This window comes from Octopus sinensis, linkage group LG4, assembly GCF_006345805.1.
Source record: "Octopus sinensis linkage group LG4, ASM634580v1, whole genome shotgun sequence".
NCBI lineage: Eukaryota > Metazoa > Mollusca > Cephalopoda > Octopoda > Octopodidae > Octopus > Octopus sinensis.
In genome coordinates, this window is record NC_043000.1 from 39,600,104 (window position 1) to 39,621,173 (window position 21,070).

The window sequence follows — 21,070 nt, forward strand, 5'->3', positions numbered from 1 at the left end:
ACAGGTATACTTCACTTTACATAACCCCATGTATATACGTGTATTTGCTCCCACTGTCAATATTATCGTGCCTACCACGTTTCTAGTATCCCTGTAGTCTCCCCAACATTTGTACTGCTCTCTCTCAATTGTCACACACGTTGCCATCCTCCCTTCCACCCACAGTAACAGACCATGGCTACCCCTTAGAGCAACAGCTCCTGCAGCCTGAAGTGCCACCCCCATGCTTAATCTCCTCAGAAATATTCCTTGTTCGGTCTGACGTTTTCTCCTAAATATAGTTATGTATTTCCTCCACAACAACCTGCTCTACTCAAAACCCTTCCCTCATAGTCTTACTCCTACCTACCTTATAGCAGCAACATTTCCCCTCCTTGGGTTTGTTGGCTTGAGAGCAACACTATACCTTCAGTAGTGCCAGTGACACGAGTAATGTACACAGTACAGTGAGTAAAGTGGTTAGCATTAGGAAATGCATCCAGCTGTAGAAACCATGCCGAAGCAAACACTGTGGAACAATACAGTCCTCGACTCATTGGGTCTTCGTCAAACTGTCCATCCTATGCCAGCATGGAATATAGACGTTAAATGATGATGATGATACAATGTGTGTAATATCGATAGCAATATACTGAAAGATAAAGGGACAAACAAGAGTTATCTGCTAGAAATACTTCATATAAAACACACATATATATGATGGCTTTAAGAAACAAACATTTTACACATCACAAGATCAGAGTGTGCAACTTTGTACATATAAATATTGGTACACAGGGCGTTCAGGTTACATTTCAAGATATTTTTTATGTCTCCTTCCTTCAGGAATAACTTTGTGATGTTGAACAGTCAGTGATGTTGAAGAGTTGAGTAAAACTTATCTAACATGAAAGACTGGAAGCCATCTGAATATTGGACCCTCTCATACAAAGGCTTTCTCATATTCATGCTCCATATTGAGTAACCTTCCATGCCTCTTTATTTTGCATCATGGAACAGAAGCATGACATTACCCTTCTACACACACATTTTTTCTGCTTCACTATCCTGTAAAAGAGTACTTCATAGTTTGGTTGTGAAGCTGTAGAATATTGGCATACCTCTTTTTTCTGTTCTTCCCCTTGCTAAATAGACCTGTCTCCTACCTATTCTTCAAGCTGCCATCAGTCACCATTCTTTCAAATCCTTCAAGATGTCTCTGCCTTTATAGTTCTGTATACTTCCCTGTTCAACCATCACATCCCCCTTCACTTGACTGGCATTTTATACCAGGCACAGATTTATTCTGCAGCTCTACATGAGCTGCCTTATATCAACTTCCAGTTGTCCTCTCGCTCCGACTTCTCATCAAAGGCTTTAATTAGTTAGTCACACCTCCACGTGTTTTAAGGATCCCTAGGTTTCAAAGAAAGCTGTCAGACCTTCAAGATCTGCCTCTCATATCACTAAGTGTGAACCTATATTTATAAGTCCATTCTTTACCAGAAAATGACTCTGCATTCCCAACTATCTTGGGGCTGAGAATAAGAATCTACTCCAAAATGTTTCTTCTCAATTTTATGAAAATAATCTTAATCTGGATCTTTGAAAACTTATCTCTGAAAAGTTCAATTTGAAGAAACAATTATTCAGAACTTCCCTGTTCAACCATCATGTCATCATTTATCTGGTAGTCATTTTCTACCAGGCACAAATTTGTTCTGCAGCTCTGCATGATTCGGTATAGAGCTCTTTACATCATCGAAAACAAACTGCATGAGTGGTCAGGAAAGGAGTGGGAGGTGAATATTGCAAAAACAGAAGAAAAAAGTCTAGAATTTGGGGAAATATTTAAGTCACAATTTCCATTGCATAAAACAGGAATATTAAATAACTGGCAAACAAGAAACTACCCATTTTCTTTTTTCCCTGTATGAATATATTTGTGTCTTGTTAAATTACTATTATCAGAGAATGATTTACCACAGGTATCACAGTGATAAGGTGTCTCTCCTGTGTGAATATATTTGTGTCTAGATAAGTGACCACTGCCAGAGAATGATTTACCACAGATATCACAATAATGCAGTTTCTCGCCTGTATGAATACATTTGTGTATAGTTAAGAGATTATTTTGAGAGAATGATTTACTACAGATATCACAGTGATATGGCTTCTCTCCTGTATGAATACGTATGTGTTTTGTTAAGGTAGTGCTTTCAGCGAATGATTTACCACAGATATCACAGTCATATGGCTTCTCTCCTGTATGAATACGTTTGTGAGTAGTTATGCTAGAATTTTGAGAGAATGATTTACCACAGATATCACAATGATATGGCTTTTCTCCTGTATGAATACGCTTGTGTCTAGTTAAGTCACTATTTTGCGAGAATGATTTACCACAGATGCCACAATGATATGGCTTCTCTCCTGTATGAATACGTATGTGTTTTGTTAAGTCACTATTTTGAAAGAATGATCTACCACAAATATCACAAGGATATGGCCTTTCAGCTGTATGAATACGTATGTGTTTTGTCAAGGTAGTACTTTCAGAGAATGATCTACCACAGATATCACAATGATACGGGTTCTCTCCTGTATGAATATGTATGTGTTCTATTAAAGCAGAATTTTCAGAGAATGGTTTACCACAGATATGACAATGATACAGTTTCTCTTCTCTACAGTTATGTTTGTGCATAATTAAATTACTTTTTCAAGAGAAGGACAGTCATATGATATCTCTTTTATCAGATGTGGGGAAATAAATTCTATAATTTTCTCACTCTTTTTTTTTTATTACTTTTTTCTCAAATTAGTACATTTTTCTTGTTTTTGTTTTTATATGTTATTCCTTCTACTGCTGTATTTCTGTCCAGTGTTACCTTTGTTTAGCAACACTTCTATAAATTTATCCAACTTTAATCAGCACACAGTCTTATCTTCTTGAACACTCCAGTTAGCAATGTTCAGAAATTTTGCTAATATTATTTCAGAGCAGATATTTCACAGGAATTCTTCCACAGATTTGTAGAAACAATGTTATACATCTGTTTTGTATAATATTTTCCTTTAGTGATTAAAATATGGTAGATATTGAGGATGCTTCTTCTGTCTTCTGATGTTCTGAAATTATAGAGAAACAACAGTGTCAAATGTAGAGGCTATTTAAAAAATGCAGATTCATTTCTATTGAGACAAACTGTAGAAACAAACACTTATCTTAACAAACTGAGCTAGATGCCAATAGTTCCATAAAGAACTGCTGATCTCTCAAAGTAGATGGAACAAGTGGAAGAAGACCTGGAAGAAGTCTTCTGATGAGCTAACTCAGGATGCTGAACCAGGCATCTTGGAGTTTACCACATCGCCTGAAATGTGATAGGGTAAACACCAAGATGCTTGGCATCCCGTTGTACTTAAGAAGACGCATACTCAAAAACAGATGTATTCTGACTCATCCCTCTGGTGGCCAAAAGCACTTGTGATCCTTCTTCAGAAAAGGGGATGTGCAGTGCCATGTTAAAGCAACTCTGTGGTAGCACATAAAAGCACCCTGTGCACTGTAAAGTAGATGGCACTAGTGAAGCCACGTAGCTGTAGAAACGATAAGAAATCAGACTGGAGTTTGCTGCAGCTTGCCAGCCTTGCAACACATTCCAGCATGGACAGCAGACATTTCAAGATGAAGAACTTAACATTTTAATTCATAGAATCTTGTGTGAAGCTTAAATATTTGTAAACTACACTGACACCTTCACATTGTGTAACAGTTTTAAAATAAAACTACAGAATAGTGGACACTAATATTAGCCTTTCTCCAGAATGTTTTTGTTGAATAAAAAGCTGCAATAGTTATGCACCAACCCAGTAATAATGGCAGACCCTCAGCTTACTCAACAAGTGAAGAGGCACGCTGTTATTGTGTTTAGAAAGGCTGAGCATAGCGATTTAGAAATATCTCGATTTTATAAAGGATGCCAGATCTTTCATCTACAAGGTTCGTAAGGAGCGAGAGACTGAAGATAGAAATGTATCAACAGTATCATAGCATAAAAAGCATTCTAAATGCTGAGAAATCATCAGGACTAAAATACACAACAAATTAACTAGGCAACAACACAGAGTGCAGAAGGTAGCTTCCATACCTAGAAATAGCAGCCAAGTCTCGAACTAATCACAGACATTTTTCTTTCATAACTAGAAATAGCAGCCAAATCCCGCACAAATCAAGGAAGTCTTGTTAGTTTTCAGAGCCAACCTATGCCAGCATGGCACACAGACGTGAAATGATAATGATAAAATGTTTATAATACCGATAGTGATATACTAAAAGATAAAGGGATAAATGAGAGCTGCTAGAAATATTTCATATAAGAGATAAATTTATAAGATGCCTTTAACAAACAAACATTTTACACATCACCATATCAGAATCTGCAACTTTGTAAATATAAACATTGGTACACAGTGTATTCAGGTTACATTTCAAGATAGTTTTTATGTCTCCATTCAGGAAAAACTTATGTATTGGTGAACAGTCAATGGTGTTGGTGAGTTGAGTAAAACTTATCTAACATGAAGGACTGGAAGCCATCTGAATATTGGACCCTCTCATGTGTTCACATTACAAAGGCTTTCTCGTATTCATGCTCCATATTGAGTAGCCTTTCATATTTGCACTTCCATGCATCTTTATTTTGAATGGAATGCAAGCATGACATTTTCCTTCTGCACACACATCCCACAACTCACTTTTCTCTGCTACAGTATCCTGCAAAACAGAGCACTTTATATTTTCGGTTCTGAAACTGTAGAATATTGGCATACCTCTTTTTCTCTGTTCTTCCCCTTGCTAAATAGACCTGTCTCCTACCTTTTCTTCAAGCTACCATCTGTCGCCATTCTTTCAAATCCTTGACTAGCATTTTATACCAGGCACAGATTTATTCTGCAGCTCTACATGAGCTGCCTTATATCAACTTCCAGTTGTCCTCTCGCTCCGACTTCTCATCAAAGGCTTTAATTAGTTAGTCACACCTCCACTTGTCTTAAAGATCCCTAGGTTTCAAAGAAAGCTGTCAGACCTTCAAGATCTGCCTTTCAAATCACTAAGTGTGAACCTATATTTATAAGTCCATTCTTTACCAGAAAATGACTCTGCAATCCCAACTATCTTGGGGCTGAGAATAAGAATCTACTCCAAAATGTTTCTTCTCAATTTTATGCAAATCATCTTAATCTGGACCTTTGAAAACTTATCTCTGAAAAGTTCAATTTGAAGAAACAATTATTCAGAAGGTAACAAGGAATCAGTCAGTTGTGGGGCACAATACTATACTTATGCCTCATATTCTTCCTTTGTGATCTCTTCTATTTTATACTTGGGGTCGTTGTTTATGTTAATATTTGACAAATATAGAATATTCTTGAGTATAAAGAATTAATAACTTATATTATTGTATAACATTTAATGTGTGAAGCATTTAAAAGACAAAAAGCAATACAGATAGTGTAATTACAGGATGCGATATTCAAGTAAAAATGATGCATAGGCTGGACAGGAGGAGGAGATTTTGTATAGAGGTCCTTACATCGTGGAAACGAAACTGTAGGAGCAGTCAAGAAAGGAGTGGTATACATTACAAAAACAAAACAAAAAAATCTAAAAGTTTTGGAAATATTTTAGTCATAATTTCCATTGCATAAAACAGGAATATTAAACAAATACAGTAAGCAAAAAACTATAGAAACTACTGTTTTCCTTTCTCTCCTGTTTGAATCTGATATATATATATATATAATCTAGAGAGAGATAGAGATAGAGTTAGGTAAATATAGGAAAGCAAGAAATGAAAGACAGACAAATAGAAAGGCTTTTACTGATATCCTCACAGATTTTGAATCTTCAAAAGTAATTGAAAATGTTCAAATTTGCTATTTTGATTTAGTTTTTCACACTGAATCCCAGTTTGTGATTAATTCATTTTAGAAAACATTTAGAAAATTGTTACAGAAGTTTAAAGTTTAATCCTTTTTCCAAATCAGAAAAGAAGATTTGTAAGTGATAGCTGAGATAAAATGAAAGCAAACATTAGAAGACAAAGTTCAAAACAAAATGAAAACAACATGTGAAAGAGAATGTATATACAGAGAGACATAAAAAGTGTGGTAACTAGTAGAGAGAGACTGATGGTGATAGAGAGTAGATCTAAAAGTTGAGTTATTTCTCAAAGATTACATATGTTTTTATCATTATCTGCAGATGGCTTCCTCTTCAAGATGATAATTATCTTTTTCTTTATTACTATTTATGGTTGATTTTCTGTTTGGGATGCAGATTTCAAGTGAAATTCGTCTTTCTGAAAAACACAGCATTTGAGGGCTTTTCAGGGTTAAACACACAGTAGACTGAAAGACAGAGGGAGCCAACAAGAGTTAGCAGATGCTATGGTTCATATAAAAGGTACATTTCTATGATGCCTTTAAGAAACAAACAATTTACACACCACAAGTTCAGAGTTTTCAATTTTGTAAATAGAAACATTTGGACACAGCATGCACAGGCTTAATTCCACAATATATTATGTCACCTTTCAGGAAAAAAAAAACACTTTATGTATTGGTGAAAATTCAACATTGTTGGAGAGAATAAAGATTAAAGATGTAGTTCAAAAAGGTTAACTAACACAGAGGACTGGAAACCATCTGAATATTGGAAGAGAGTTAGCTGTATCATTATGATTCATACTGGGTATAAAAGATGCTGACATTATGACTGCTGTTAAATGCTTTCTGAACACTGTAAAAGATGTAAGACATGACATGCACAGCAGCAACAGAGACTACAATGCAGCGGGCTCATGTCTGGGTGTGTCTCTTGACTGCTAGTCAGACTTCTGCAAAGAATCAAAAGTACTTCTCAGAGAATTTCTATGCTTTCTTCATCCCTAATTCATGGCCTCTTAATTCTCCTGGTTGTAATCATTTGTGAGGCACAGTTGAGAAAGACACTGACTGTTCTGTTTCAACATAAATGCTGAGCAAGTAGACAAGATCAAGGAGGTGCTTGAAGATTTTTCCAGGGACAAAGTGAGAATACTTATGCCAGGTTCTGGAGTTGTCTTGGGACCATGGTGGAAGCTGAGAGTGGCTACTTTGAGTAAACTGCTGTCTTCCAGCCGTAATCTAGTTCATATTCTTTTAATATATTCTTATTCTTAGATGGGATACTGTGGTTTATGTTATTATTATGCATACTGTCAAACTTAACGCAAACACCCTTCACGAATAAGGCCACATGTTGCTCCATTAATCATACACAAAAGAAATGACTCTAGAAATAGATCACAGGTGAACTGGCTTTCGTTTAGAATTGTCAGCTAAACAAGTATTTTGAGTTGTTAATACATAGACAGGTTGTAGTTGTTGTCCATTGTGTAAATATCTCTGAGTAGACAGAATAAGAGAGAAATGTTACATCTGTAACAGCCAGCAAGGAAAGAGAAGAAATCACATCTTTATCTCTCTGACATCACTGAGAAAAGGTATGCCGCCTCTGTTACAGGTGTCAAGTGAAAGAGAGAGAGCATTCTATTTACTGTTCCATTTTTATAAAAATTTCTTGATTAAGTTAGGTCACAGTAACAAAAGATATTTTGTAGGTTATCTAAGTTGAACTGAATATAACCTCACATACTGAAAAAGTGAGTAAGTTTAGCAGAGTTGACAAATGATAGTAAGAGATCTCCAAAACGTTTCTCAACCTTATGAAAATCATCATAATTTGGACACTTGAAAACCTATCTCTGCAAAGTTTAATTTGCAGAAATCATTAATCAGAAACTAACAAGGAATCAGTCTGGTGTGGGGCACTAAACTATACTTCTCCCTTTGAGATCTCTTCTGTTTTGTACATGAGGTCATTGTTTTTGTCATTATTTGACAACTTTACAATATTCCTGTGTATGAAAATATCATAACCTATATTGTTATATAACATATCTAATCAGGGAAGCATTCAAAATACAGTAAATATGCTGTAATTACAGGATGTGATATTCAAGAAAGAATAATGTGGAGGGTTGTCAGGAGGAGGAGATTTGGTATAAAGGTCCCTACATTATGGAAAGGAAACTGCATGAGTGGTCAAGAAAGGAGAAGGAGGTGAATATTGCAACAATGAAAAAAAAAAAATCGAACTATAGAAACCACTCTTTACATTTCTCCCTAGAACCAATATGTTTGTGTTAGGATAAGTTTCTATTTTGATAGAATGATTTACCACAAATGTCACAATATGGCATCTCTCATGTGAACATGCTTGTGTGAAGTTAAGTGACTACTATCAGAGAAAGATTTGCCACAGACATCCCAGTGATATGGTTTCTCTCCTGCATGAATATGTTTGTGTTTTGCTAAGGAACTATTTTGAGAGAATGACTTACCACAGACATCAGTGATTTGGCTTCTTTCCTCTATGAATACGTTTGTGTTTGGTTAAGTTACTATTTTGAGAGAATGATTTACCACAGATATCACAATATAATGGCTTCTCTCCTGTACGAATACATTTGTGTATTGCTAAGACACTATTTTCAGAGAATGATTTACCACTGATCCCAAGGTGATATGGCTTCTCTCCTGTATGAATACCCTTTTACTTCTTTCAGTCATTTGACTGTGGCCATGCTGGAGCACCGCCTTTAGTCGAGGAAATCAACCCCAGGACTTATTCTTTGCAAGCCTAGTACTTATTCTATTGTTGTCTTTTGCTGAACCACTAAGTTACAGGACATAAACACACCAGCATTGGTTGTCAAACGATGTTGGGGGGGGGGGACAAACACAAACACACATATACGACGGGCTTCTTTCAGATTCCATCTACTAAATCCACTCAAAAGGCTTTGGTAGGCCCAAGGCTACCGTAGAAGACACTTGCCCAAAGTGCCATGCAGTGGGACTGAATTCAGAACCATGTGGTTCATAAGCAAGCTACTTACCACACAGCCACTCCTACTTTCTTTAAGGTACTACTTTGAGAGAATGATTTGCCACAAATATCACAGTGATAAGGCTTCTCTACTGTATAAATACATTTGTATTTCTTTAAGTCATTACTTTGAGAGAATGATTTACCACACACATCACAATGATATGGTGTCTCTGTATGAATACATTTGTGTGTAGTTAACAAACTACTTCCTGAGAATGATTTACCACAAATATCACAATGAAATAGTTTCTTTCCTGTATGAATACGTTTGTGCCCTGTTAAGTGAATACTTTGAGAGAATGATTTACCACAGACATCACAATATGATCTCTGTCCTGTATGAATACGTTTGTGCACAACAACGGGACTACTTTGAGTGGACGATATACCGCAGATATCACATTGATGTGATCTCTCTCCTGTATGAGTACATATGTTCTTAGCAATGCCAGTAGTTTGAGAGAATGATTTACCACAGATATTCCCTCCTGTATGAATATGTTTGTGCATAATTAAGTAACTTTCTTGAAAGTGTGATTCATACAGATATCACAATCATATGATCTCATCTCTTCTGTCATGTGTTCAGGAGAAATCAATTCTAGAATTTTCTCACTCCTTTCCATTACTTTTCCTCTCAAATCCCAGTCAATATATTTTTCTTTCTTTTGTCTTTATACTTTTTTTCCTTACATACACTTCTACTGCTGTAATTCTGTCCAGCGTTACCTTTGTGTAGCCACACTTTCATAAACTTTTCCAACTTTAATTAGCACATAGTCTTATCTTCTTGACACTCCAGTCAGTGATGTTCAGAAATTTCACAGATAATATTATTTTAGAGCAAATATTTCACAAGAATTCTTCCACATATTTGCAGAAACAATGTTATACATCTGTTTTGTAGAATATTCTTCTTTAGTCTTTAAAACATGGCAGATATTGAGGATGCTTCTTCTGTCATTTGATGCTTTGAAATTATAGAGACAAAAACAGTGTCAAATGTAGAGGCTATTTAAAAATACAGATTCATTTCTATTGAGACAAACTGTAGAAACATACATTTACCATAACAACTGAGCTGGGTGCCAACAGTTCCATAAAGAAGTGCTGCTCTCTCAAAGTAGTTGGAACAAGTGGAAGTGGGACACCCAAGAAGACACGGAAAGAAGTACCAAAGAGCAAAATCAGGATGCTGAACCTTTCAGGTGATATGATAAACACCAATGATGCCTGTCACTTCGCTGTACACCACAGCAGAAGTATTTAGACTCATTCCTCTGGTGGCCAAAAGCATTTGTGACCGTTCTTTATAAAAGTGGGTGTGCAGAGCCATGTAAAAGTGCCATCTTGTTAAAGCAACTGTATGGTTGCACATAAAAGTGTGTGAGCAGTGACAGATAAAGCACTCTTGGTACTGTGAAGTGGTTGGCACTTGTAAGGGCATCTAGCAGTAGAAAACCTAATAAATTAAACTGGAATGTGCTGCAGCTCCCCAGCTCTGGTTAAACCATCCAACCATGGACAACAGACATTAAAAAATGATGATGAACTTAACACTTTAATTTATTAAAATTGACATCACAGAATCTTGTGTGAAGCTTACATATTTGTAAACTACACTGACACCTTCACATTGCGTAACAATTTTCAAATAAAACTACAAGCTGGTGGACACTAACATTAGTTTTTCTCCAGAAATATGGCTAATATTATTATATCAGCATTAATGTCTCATGAGCAGATGCAAATCAGATTTTCATAACTTTTTCCCCACCCCCATCATTTTCAAATGCATAGTGAAGATATTTTGAAAAAAATACCCCTCAAAACAAATAATATCCAACTTATGTGGGTGAGCTAATCCGACACTCCGCCTCATTTTTCAGCATCATTTTGAATCTACAAATATGAGGAAATAAAGTCGATGTATATAAATTATCCATAACCTCCATTCAATTTTACTTATCTTTGCACAACAGATTCCTACATAATCCTCATCTACACCACTACGTACTTTCAGAAAATTATATTTAGAATTACCCATTTTTGAGAAAGTTATGAGGAAACAAATTACTAGTTGGTTGGGCACACATTGATAGTAATACCGAGAAACAATCAATAGATTACAATAAAGTATTGGTTTCCAAACATTTCAGTGGTTGGAGTGTATTTGAGAATATTCCTCAAACTAAAACACACAATAAACTAACCAGGCAATTATGGGGAGTGCTGAAGGTAGCTTCCATAGCTAGAAATAGCAGCCAAATCCTGCAGAAATCATAGATATCTCTCTTGCATACCTAGAAATATCAAATGGCTGAATTATGATGTAACAATATACTGAAACCCATCATAGCCCTTCTATTTTTACAAAATTTTTTCAATTCTCTCTTTTGCATAATGAAATCAATATGATTACGCAAACAGGCGGTGAACTGGCAGAATCGTTAGCATGCCGGGTGAAATGCTTAGTGGTAATTTGTCTGTCTTTACATTCTGAGTTCAAATTCCGCCGAGGTTGACTTCACCTTTCCTCTTTTCAGGGTCATACTATGTACTGGGGTCGATTTTATCAACTGGTCATCTCCCCAAAAATTTCGGGCCTTGTGCATAGAGAAGAAAAGAATACGGTTATGCAAAAAACAAAAAAAAATTCTGTTTTTAAATTACACCCAGCCTATATCCCCATTTTTTTTAATTCATGGTTTTAAAATACACAGTCCACATCTACCATTAATTTCTCTTTATTATTTCCAAATATTTTTTAATACTTTCATAGAAAAATGTCAATCGATGGTCTTCACACTTTTTCACATAATCCTGGACTTCATACGTGAAATGCCAGTGATATACTGCATGTCCATCAACAATATTAGCAGACAGACAGTCGTACATTGGTACAACATATGGTCCTAGTAGACGAAAACCTTCTTTTTAAGAAGAAAAAAATGAAACTGGAAGAATGAAGAAGTTTTGGGTACTTGTAATCATCGTAACTGACAGTGTGCCAGATTTTTATGTGCGTGTATAATTAAAATACGTATTCACCAATGTATATATATACATATATATATATATATATATATTACATATATATATATATACTATATATATATATATATATATATATATATATATATATATATACATATATATATATATATATACATATATATATACATATATATATATATATATATATATATTATATATATATATATAATATATATATATATATATATATACAGCAAAGCCTAATGGTGTGAATTTTCTAAAACTCCTTTAGGGACAAACAGTTTTCACAACGAATTCCAATTTAATAGAATCTACACGATCTGAAGCATATTTGTAGAAAATTTAACCAAGAAATATTTACTTTTCTCAAGTTTATGAAGTAGCAAATCTTTGGGGCACAATCGTGTAGATATGCCAATATATATATATATATATATATACGCGGATGTATATAAAACTAACTCTAAAAATGTATGTATGTGTGTTATATGTTTATATATGTTTCTGTGTGCATTTATAAGTTTCAGAAGATTTTAGAATAATGGAATAAAAGTCAGTCATAATAAGAGATCTCCCATTTTTCAGAAAGTTATGAAGAAACAAATTACGAGTTGGTTAGGCACACATCGATAGTAATTCTGAGAAACAATTAAAATAAAGTATTGGTTTCCAAATATTTCACTGGTTGGAGTGTATTTGAGAATATTTCTCAAACTAAAACACACAACAAACTAACCAGGCAACGACGGAGAGAGCAAGAAATAGTAGGCAAATCTCGAACATATAAAAGACATTTTTCTTTCGTAGTTAGAAATAGCAACCAAATCTCGCACAAATGAAGGACATCGGTAAAATTACGGTATGATTACCGTTAATGTGAAAGTGGAGCACGTGCTTTTGTTTATATTTGAAGAAGATCGTCGCTTTCCGTAAAATTTTTAAAAAATTATATATATGTGGGGTGGGGGGAAGGTATCTTTTGAAGTCGGCGTAAAAACGAGACAGAGAGAGTGCGATTGGATCGGGGAAGTTCTTTTGAAGTTGGCGTTCGGTGTGTGTGTGTGTGTCTGTCTGTCTGTCTGTGTGAGTGCTACAGTTTTGTTCCTGCTGCTAACTTTTTCTTTCTCTCGGTTTATTTTTTTATGTTTGTTGGCGATTTTATGATCAGATTCAAAGATACGTTTTTATTATTATTTTTTTTTTTTCGTTTATATTATTTGTTTTGAAATGAATTATATAAATACAGGCCCGTAATTCTATTCTTGTTAGTATGAATCAGGAAGCCCTTGGATGCAGAGACGTTTGGAACTTAAAATCTTTCGTTTTATCTTCGTTTTGTACATACAAACACAGACTCACAAGCACACATACACAGCGACACCAAAGCACAGACAGAATTTTGCACACACACACACGCCTGTACACACAAACACAGACTCACAAGCACACACACACACAGCGACAGACAAGCAAAGGCACAAACACACACACACTCTCTCTCTCACACATGCACGCACATCAATTCTTCCGATTCACGCCAACTTCAAAAGAACTTCCCTCATACAATCGCGCTCTCTCTCTGTCTCTTTTGCTTTCACGCCGACTTCAAAAGATCCCATTTCCCCCAGCCCCACAAAAATCCTATTTCCCTCACCCCTAAAAAAATAGAAAAACAAATTTTCAGAAATCGACGATCATCTTCACAAATGTAAATAAACACACGTGATTTGTAACTAGCAGTCGTGTGTTCTTGTAACGAAAGATCGCCCCAGAATTAAAAACATTGAATATCTTCATTGTTTAATACTTACGGAAATATTTCATAAAGGATAGTGTTGTTCTATGTGTTTATGTGGTGGTTGAGGGATGCTTTATAAATATTATAAATGTATTTTATCAGCTGATGAAGAGAAATTCATGCAGAAGTCATTTAACCGGATGTCAACATCAAGTAGGAAGCACGTTGAATGCGCATGCGTATCTCCTCTCCAGTAATATTTCAAGCAGCAAAGTCTAATTATCTCTCAGTATAAGCTGGCAGAACCATTAGCATGTCGGGCGAAATGCTTAGCGGTATTTCGTCTGCGTTACGTTGTGAGTTCAAATTCCGCCGAGGTCGACTTTGCCTTTCATCCTTTCAGGGTCGATAAATTAAGTACCAGTAACGCACTGGGGTCGATGTAATCGACTTAATACCTATGTCTGTCCTTGTTTGTCCTCTCTGTGTTTAGCCCCTTGTGGGTAGTAAAGAAATAGGTATTTCGTCTGCCGCTACGTTCTGAGTTCAAATTCCGCCGAGGTCGACTTTGCCTTTCATCCTTTCAGGGTCGATAAATTAAGTACCAGTTACGCACTGGGGTCGATGTAATCGACTTAATACCTATGTCTGTCCTTGTTTGTCCCTTCTGTGTTTAGCCCCTTGTGGGTAATAAAGAGATAAGTATATTACTGTAGATGTGTCCCGTAGAGAGGGAGACCAACTAAACTCGTTAGGATCTTTTCGGTTTGACCGGCAGTTTTTTAAAATAATTTCCACGTAACTAAACACTTTAAAACTTCGTATACTAGTAGAATGTGTTTATAAAACATCTTTTTGGCTTTATTGAGAAAATTCTATGGTTTGTAAGATATTTGTTGTTGTTTTTTCTTCAATATCTGCAATTTCAACCAATCAATGACGTCTATTGAGGTGAACACATACTGTGCCGTATGAATATGTCCCTCGTTTAAGAAACAGATTAGGTTTATATACATTTCTGAAGAAAAAAGATACTCTTCCCCCCACCTCTAACCCTAACGAAACCTAACTCTAACCCTAACCCTAAAACAGATTGAAATGCAATAGATCGATACTAGGGTAATAATAATGGGTGACAATTTCATATGACACCGCTAGAAAAAAATTGCCGTTCAAACCGAAAGATCCACTCGCTATTAGGAGAGGTTGGGAAGGTGAAAGTGTGGTTGGGGTGAAGTGTAATATCGGAAAGAAAGAGGAGACGCTAAACTGATAGAAGTTACGAGAAGTTTAATGGGTCTGAGTTAAGGCACTTGTGAATCTGTTAGGGGGAATGAATGGGTAGAAGAAAAGCGACATTTGAGAAATTAGTAATTAGCGATGGCGAAACGAAAAGTTAAAAAAACTGAAAAGTGGAAAAACTGAAAAATGATGAAAGGGAAAAAAATCATGGAAAAATGATGAGAGGCTGAGGCAGAGTGAAAGGTCGAGGTTTTACTAGATTACATGAACTGTGAGGAGACTCTTGGAAATCTTCGTTTAAAATTCCAGATTTTTTTGTTGTTTTTCTTTTCAAAAATATTTTCTGCATTATTTTCTTTTAAGTTTTAGTTGTTCAAAAGTTAAAAAAATATTTCAAAACTTCCCCCAGAAGTCTCATGGGGGTTAAATAAATTTTCATGGTTTAACAGGTTTATGATGGATTGATTGCTTGATTGATTGATAGGCAGACAGACAAATGGCTTGATGGATGGATGAACAGACACACACACACACACATATATATATATATATATATATTATGTGAAATAGAAAGATGAATAATCTTGTAGTAGATTAATCAAAAGTTTAACCGATACCTTAGTAGCAAAAATCACAGCAGTGAACAGCACGGTTGGAGGTACAACCATCTGGCGTTGCAACCGTGCGTTGGTGCGGATAATTGAAATTAAAACATTATTGGTGAATTGAAGAAATGGAGCTGAACGCAGATTGAACAGAAATCGTTTTATTTCATTCTAATAAAAACGATTTCTGTTCAATCTGCGTTCAGCTCCATTTCTTCAATTCACCATTAATGTTATATATATATATTATATATATATATATATATATATATATATATATATTATATATATATATATATATAATATATATATATATATATATATAATATATATATATATATATATATATATATATACATATATATATGTATGTATGTATATATATATATAGATAGATAGATAGATAGATAGATAGATTTCTTTATTCGCCACGCAGGGCTGAACACAGAAGGGACAAGATACCAAGTAGAGCTTTTCTTTTGGGGAAGAAGAGAAGGAAAATAAAAAGTAAATTAAACAGGGTCAAATTCCGATCAAAAGGGATCGCGAAAAGAAAAAAAAACAAAAACAAAAGAACGTGGGGCCGATCAGTAGGGATCGTGTATCACAGAAATGTCAATGTAAAAAGGGAAAACAGATTAGGTTCGTCCGTGGATAGAAAAGCATATGGAAAAGACCACGGGAACCTTGGGCAATAGTGTCATGAAAAAGAAAACGCATTACAATAGGTGGGTCTCATTTTTCCCTTCGTATTTTTTTTCTTTTGGTTCATAGGATTATGCTCAAGCCGGCTCCGTCATTCACACGTGCCTGCCTTGCTACATTCATCTTTTTTTTTTAAGCATTCACTAGACAAAACTTCCCTTTCTACTACCACCTTCCTCTTCAAGTGATACTTGAAGAAGTTGATGAGAGATTGACCAGAGAGGAAAGTGTTTGTCTCTAGACCTTTCAGACGCGTCCACCATACACATTCTTTCGCCATAGCCACAAGTACGGTGAAAATGACTCTTCCTTCCCGTTTCAAGAAAAGAGGCGCGACAATATTCATGATAGACTCGGTTGATAAACCGACTCGTTCCACACACAATAGCAGTCGTTCGACATAGGCCTACAGGTCGGAAATGGTTGGTCACTGTACGAGTGTGTGCAGGATGGTTTCGTCGCTCTGACCGCATCTCGGACAGGTCGGTCCCGTGTTTCTCGTGCCATGCCTGCAGAGCTTATCCAGAACGGGTAGCGCTTCTCGATAGTACTGTCAGGCCAGGGAACTCTGGAAGTTGTCCATAGATCCCGGCCCGAAAGTCGTCTTGAGCAGGCGGGTCAGGTATTCCTCGTCGACGCCCATCGTCGTACATCCCCTCCACTAATCCCCTATAGAATGCTTTGGTTGTGTTGAAGTCGCTCAAGGTCGACCCAGGACGGCATAGTTGCTTGAGAGCAACGCGACACTCGCGGTGCCATTTGCCCTTCTTTGGCCTCTTTTTGATCCACGACTGCAGTTCGGTCATGGAGACAAGCTGCCATAAAAGCGCGCCTCACAAACAGCGACCTCACCTGTTCACTGTCCTCTACGTAGAGCCGGAGATGTCGCAGTCTCAGCGCGTGTCTGCACATCATCAACCACGGCATGCTCAGCCCTCCTTTTAACGGGTGTTGACAGCAAATGGATTGCCTGACCATCTTCCACAAGAAGCAGAAGAGAATGTGTTCTAGTTTGGTGATGGTAGGGTCGGGATAAGGCACGACAATCAGGCGGTAGTGGACGACAGACGCGATGTACGTGTTCGCTACCTCCGCCCGACCTTTTAGGGACAGATAGATAGATAGATAGATAGATAGATAGATAGATAGATAGATAGACAGACAGACAGACAGGTAGATAGATAGATAGATAGATAGATAGATAGATAGATAGATAGATAGATAGATAGATAGATAGATAGATAGATAGATAGAAGAGACCTACTGTTGGCGTGTAGTCTGTGTATAGCTTTGCTGCTAGTTCTGGGGTTAAGTATAACTTGACATATATGAGCGCTTTCGGATCTATAATCCTTAATCAGATGTTCCATGGTGGTTACTGCTGGCGTCGGTTACAAGTTTCGGAGGCAGTAAATGAATTTCCGGCCGTCAAGTTCATTCTGGCGGATGAGGCTGGCTACCCTCTTTCTGGTGAAATTTACTTCCTTTATTAGGAGGTTGGCTGCATCTCTTCGCCTTGCAAGTATATGGGAGGAGAAATCCCCATCAGTGTTGGTGGTATTGGAATATAGTGCTGGGCTTTGTGGCCTTCTAAATAGTGTTTCTTCACTCTGATGTGAAGCTATCGTTTAGTCGATCCTATATATGTTCCCTCACAAGTACAAGTATCTCATAGATCAGGTGAGTTTGTAAACACAGCCGGACACTGTCTGTTGGCTGTCTGACTTTGATGGGGCAATGGTCCATACAGTATGTATCCTATATGTTGTTACTATGTTAGAGGTAGTGTCTGAGGGTATGATCTTACCTCATGATTCTGATAAGGAGGCCAAACATTTTGATGTCATTCTTTATCTGGTTCTCAGCATGTTCTCCATAGTATTAGGTTGTCCGCAACATTCAGAGCTTTTTAAAGCTAAATCTTTTAACACTTCATTGAACACACCTAAAACTTAAAACAGTGAAAACTTTGGCGTTGCTTGAAGTGGTAGTGCATCACTTCTTTATTCTTAATTAGAAATAGATTTATCTTTCATCCCAAGTAGCTTTTATTTATATTTGAAACGGACAACCCAAAATTTTATATTCGCGTTGAAATGCTTGGAGAAACTGTAGCAAAGACTTGGAAAAACATTTATGAAGTTTATGGTGATGATCCTGTAGGTGAATCAACTATTCGAAGGTGGTTTGCAAAATTTAAAGCTGGAGAGTTTAGCTTGGAAGAAGACAGTCGCAATGGATGAAGATCTTTTGAAGGCAAAAATTGAAGAAAACTTAAGTATCATGATTGAAAACTTGCAAAGGAATTGAAAGTTTCTAAAAGTATGGCTCAGAAATACTTAGGTGAATCTAGGATACATTCCTCGTTATAATGTATGGGTCCCTCACAAACTCTCAGATAAGAATTGCTTGGACTGGTATTCTATTTGCGATATGCTTTTGACACGGAGTGAAAGCATGTCTTTTTTGTTGAAGCAACTTGTGACTGGAGATGAAAAATGTGTACGAAAATGTAGTACGAAAGAGATCCTGGAGTTTGCCCAAGGATCCCCCAAAACAGCAAGCTGCAAAAGATAAGCTTTGTGTTTGGTCGAATCATAAAAGCATTATTTATTATGAGCTTCTCCCACAGAACAAGACCATTAATTCTGATGTGTACTGTTGTCAGCTGGCTAATTTGAACCAAGAAACCAAAGAATTGAGGCTGGAAATTGCCAGCAGAAAAGTGGGTAGTATTCCAAGAAGATAATGCCTAACCATGTGTGTCTTTGGCTACCCGAATAAAGTTACATGATCTTGGCTGGGATCTCTTAACCCATCTACCATAGTCTCCTGATATTTCGTCATCTGACTGCCACTTGTTTTTGTCTCTGAAGAACTCATTGCAAGGAAAACCATTGAACTATTTAGATGCAGTCAAAATGCATCTAAACGTTTTTTCTTCAAATCCTGTCAAATGCCAGTGAACTGGTACCACATCAAGGCCGTATATTCCTGAAATGCCTGTCTACCAGCACACTACCTGTCTTCAGTTTTCACCATTTTGTACCCTTGTGTTATGAAATAAGCTTGTCTTTCAGCATATATTCTAAAATTTAAAATTTTCAGTGAAACTCACTGGGAGCTTAGGTTGGTGCACTGAATTCCTGTGAGTGGGTAGGGTTCAAAGGGTTAAATTGCCTGATAGAGGGACAAAAGTTATTAATCATAACGGAAAATGTTTCATTGAATAAAATTTATTGAAAATTCTTAATATGCTTTTTGCATAGTAAAATACGCTGAGAACTTTCTGGACAACTTAATAATATTTCTTTTACTTGTCGCCAGATCGATAGACATTCAGAGAAGGAAATTGAGTAAAACCACAATAAATAGGAGGGGGTCTGGCGATAGCCAAAACCTGATCAACTCCTTCCTGCATAGAAAATGCATCAAAGTACTGATTGTTAAGTCTCACTAGCCATTCATCTACTAGCTTTTGCAGCAGCAGCATCTGCCGTATGAGGAAGGGAGTCTCCCAGCCAAACGCTTCGTCTCAGTTCACCAATGCTAAGTACGGTGGTTTATTTCTTATTCAATACTTCTGAAATTGCTAAACCACAAAGTCTCTATCAATAATGCTTTCATACAGCATAAACCTAAATTGCATCTCATCTAGGCTTCGCTCTCTTTCTAATTAACTGGACTGTCTCTATCAATGGCTTTCATAGCCCGGTCCATTCATCTGAAGTCTCTGCATTTATTTCTAAGTAAGACGACTGCGTTTGTGTGGTCATATGCTACGTATGGATGGGGAGAGCCGTGTGAATAAGTGCCACAGCCTATCAGTGGAAGGAAGCCGTGGAAGAGGGAGACCCAGGAAGACATGGGATGAGATGGTGAAGCACGACCTTCGAATGTTAGGCCTCACAGAGACCTTTGGAGATATGCTGTGATTGAGAAGACCCGGCAAGTAAAGTGAGATCGCAACTGTGGCTGATTCCAGTGTCGCATAACCAGTTCGTTTAAAAGTAACCTTGGAAAATAGATACTAAACGATGATGATGATGTAAATCTACTTTACCCTTGAAACATTTTGACGATGATGCTGATATCTCAAGCATTGTTTAGGAGATCTTCCTGGATAACCTTATTAATTAAATGGTGACAAGGCTGTATCCTAATATGCCCTACATCTTATGCACTTTAGAAGTAATTCCCGATGGACAAGGGGCGTTCACAGTCTTCATATTCTTAACTGCTGCCAACAAGAATCACTGTACCCTCTCTTATGTTCACATTAGGACAGCTCTCTCGCATTCACAGCCATTCACATTTGCACTTTCACGCCTATCTCTTTTTACAATCAGTGAATACAAATCTGTAATTATCCATCTGCACACGCATCCCACAATTCCATTTCTGCAAACCAAAATACTTCATAATTTTCGTCCTCAAGCTGTAGAATATTAGCAAACCGTTTTTTTTTTTCTGTTTTTCCCCCTTGCTAAATAGAACTGTTTCGTAGCTTCTCTTCCACCTACCAGCTGTTCCCTTTATTCCAAATCTCCCAAGAAAGCCTCTTTACTGCTCAGTATTCATCCCTGTTCTACCATCGGGTCACCCTTCAGCTACAGATTTGTTCTCCACCTCTATATAGGTTGTCGAGTAAGAACTTCCATTCGCCTTCTACGTTATATATCTCTACTTCCTCCTATTTGTTAAAGGCTTTAACTAGTACATCTTCAACTGTTTTAAATATCCTTAAGTTTCTATGAGTTCCTCAGCCAGATTGGTTGA

General features: G+C 36.7%; 1 protein-coding gene and 2 long non-coding RNA genes across 3 annotated transcripts in view; 1 reads left to right on the forward strand and 2 right to left on the reverse strand.

The window, feature by feature from the left end:
• The window catches only part of LOC118763177 (zinc finger protein 239-like), a 73,281-nt gene that overhangs the window by 46,690 nt on the left and 5,521 nt on the right, over positions 1–21,070 (reverse strand). The window lies entirely within an intron of this gene.
• On the reverse strand, positions 1,025–20,842 carry LOC118762932. The gene is made up of 3 exons (XR_004998684.1): positions 20,420–20,842; positions 20,179–20,181; positions 1,025–1,037 (listed from the first exon to the last, which is right to left on the reverse strand). It is a non-coding gene; the product is annotated as an uncharacterized LOC118762932 (long non-coding RNA).
• Positions 2,240–8,622, forward strand: LOC118762933. The gene is made up of 3 exons (XR_004998685.1): positions 2,240–2,264; positions 6,143–6,151; positions 8,490–8,622. It is a non-coding gene; the product is annotated as an uncharacterized LOC118762933 (long non-coding RNA).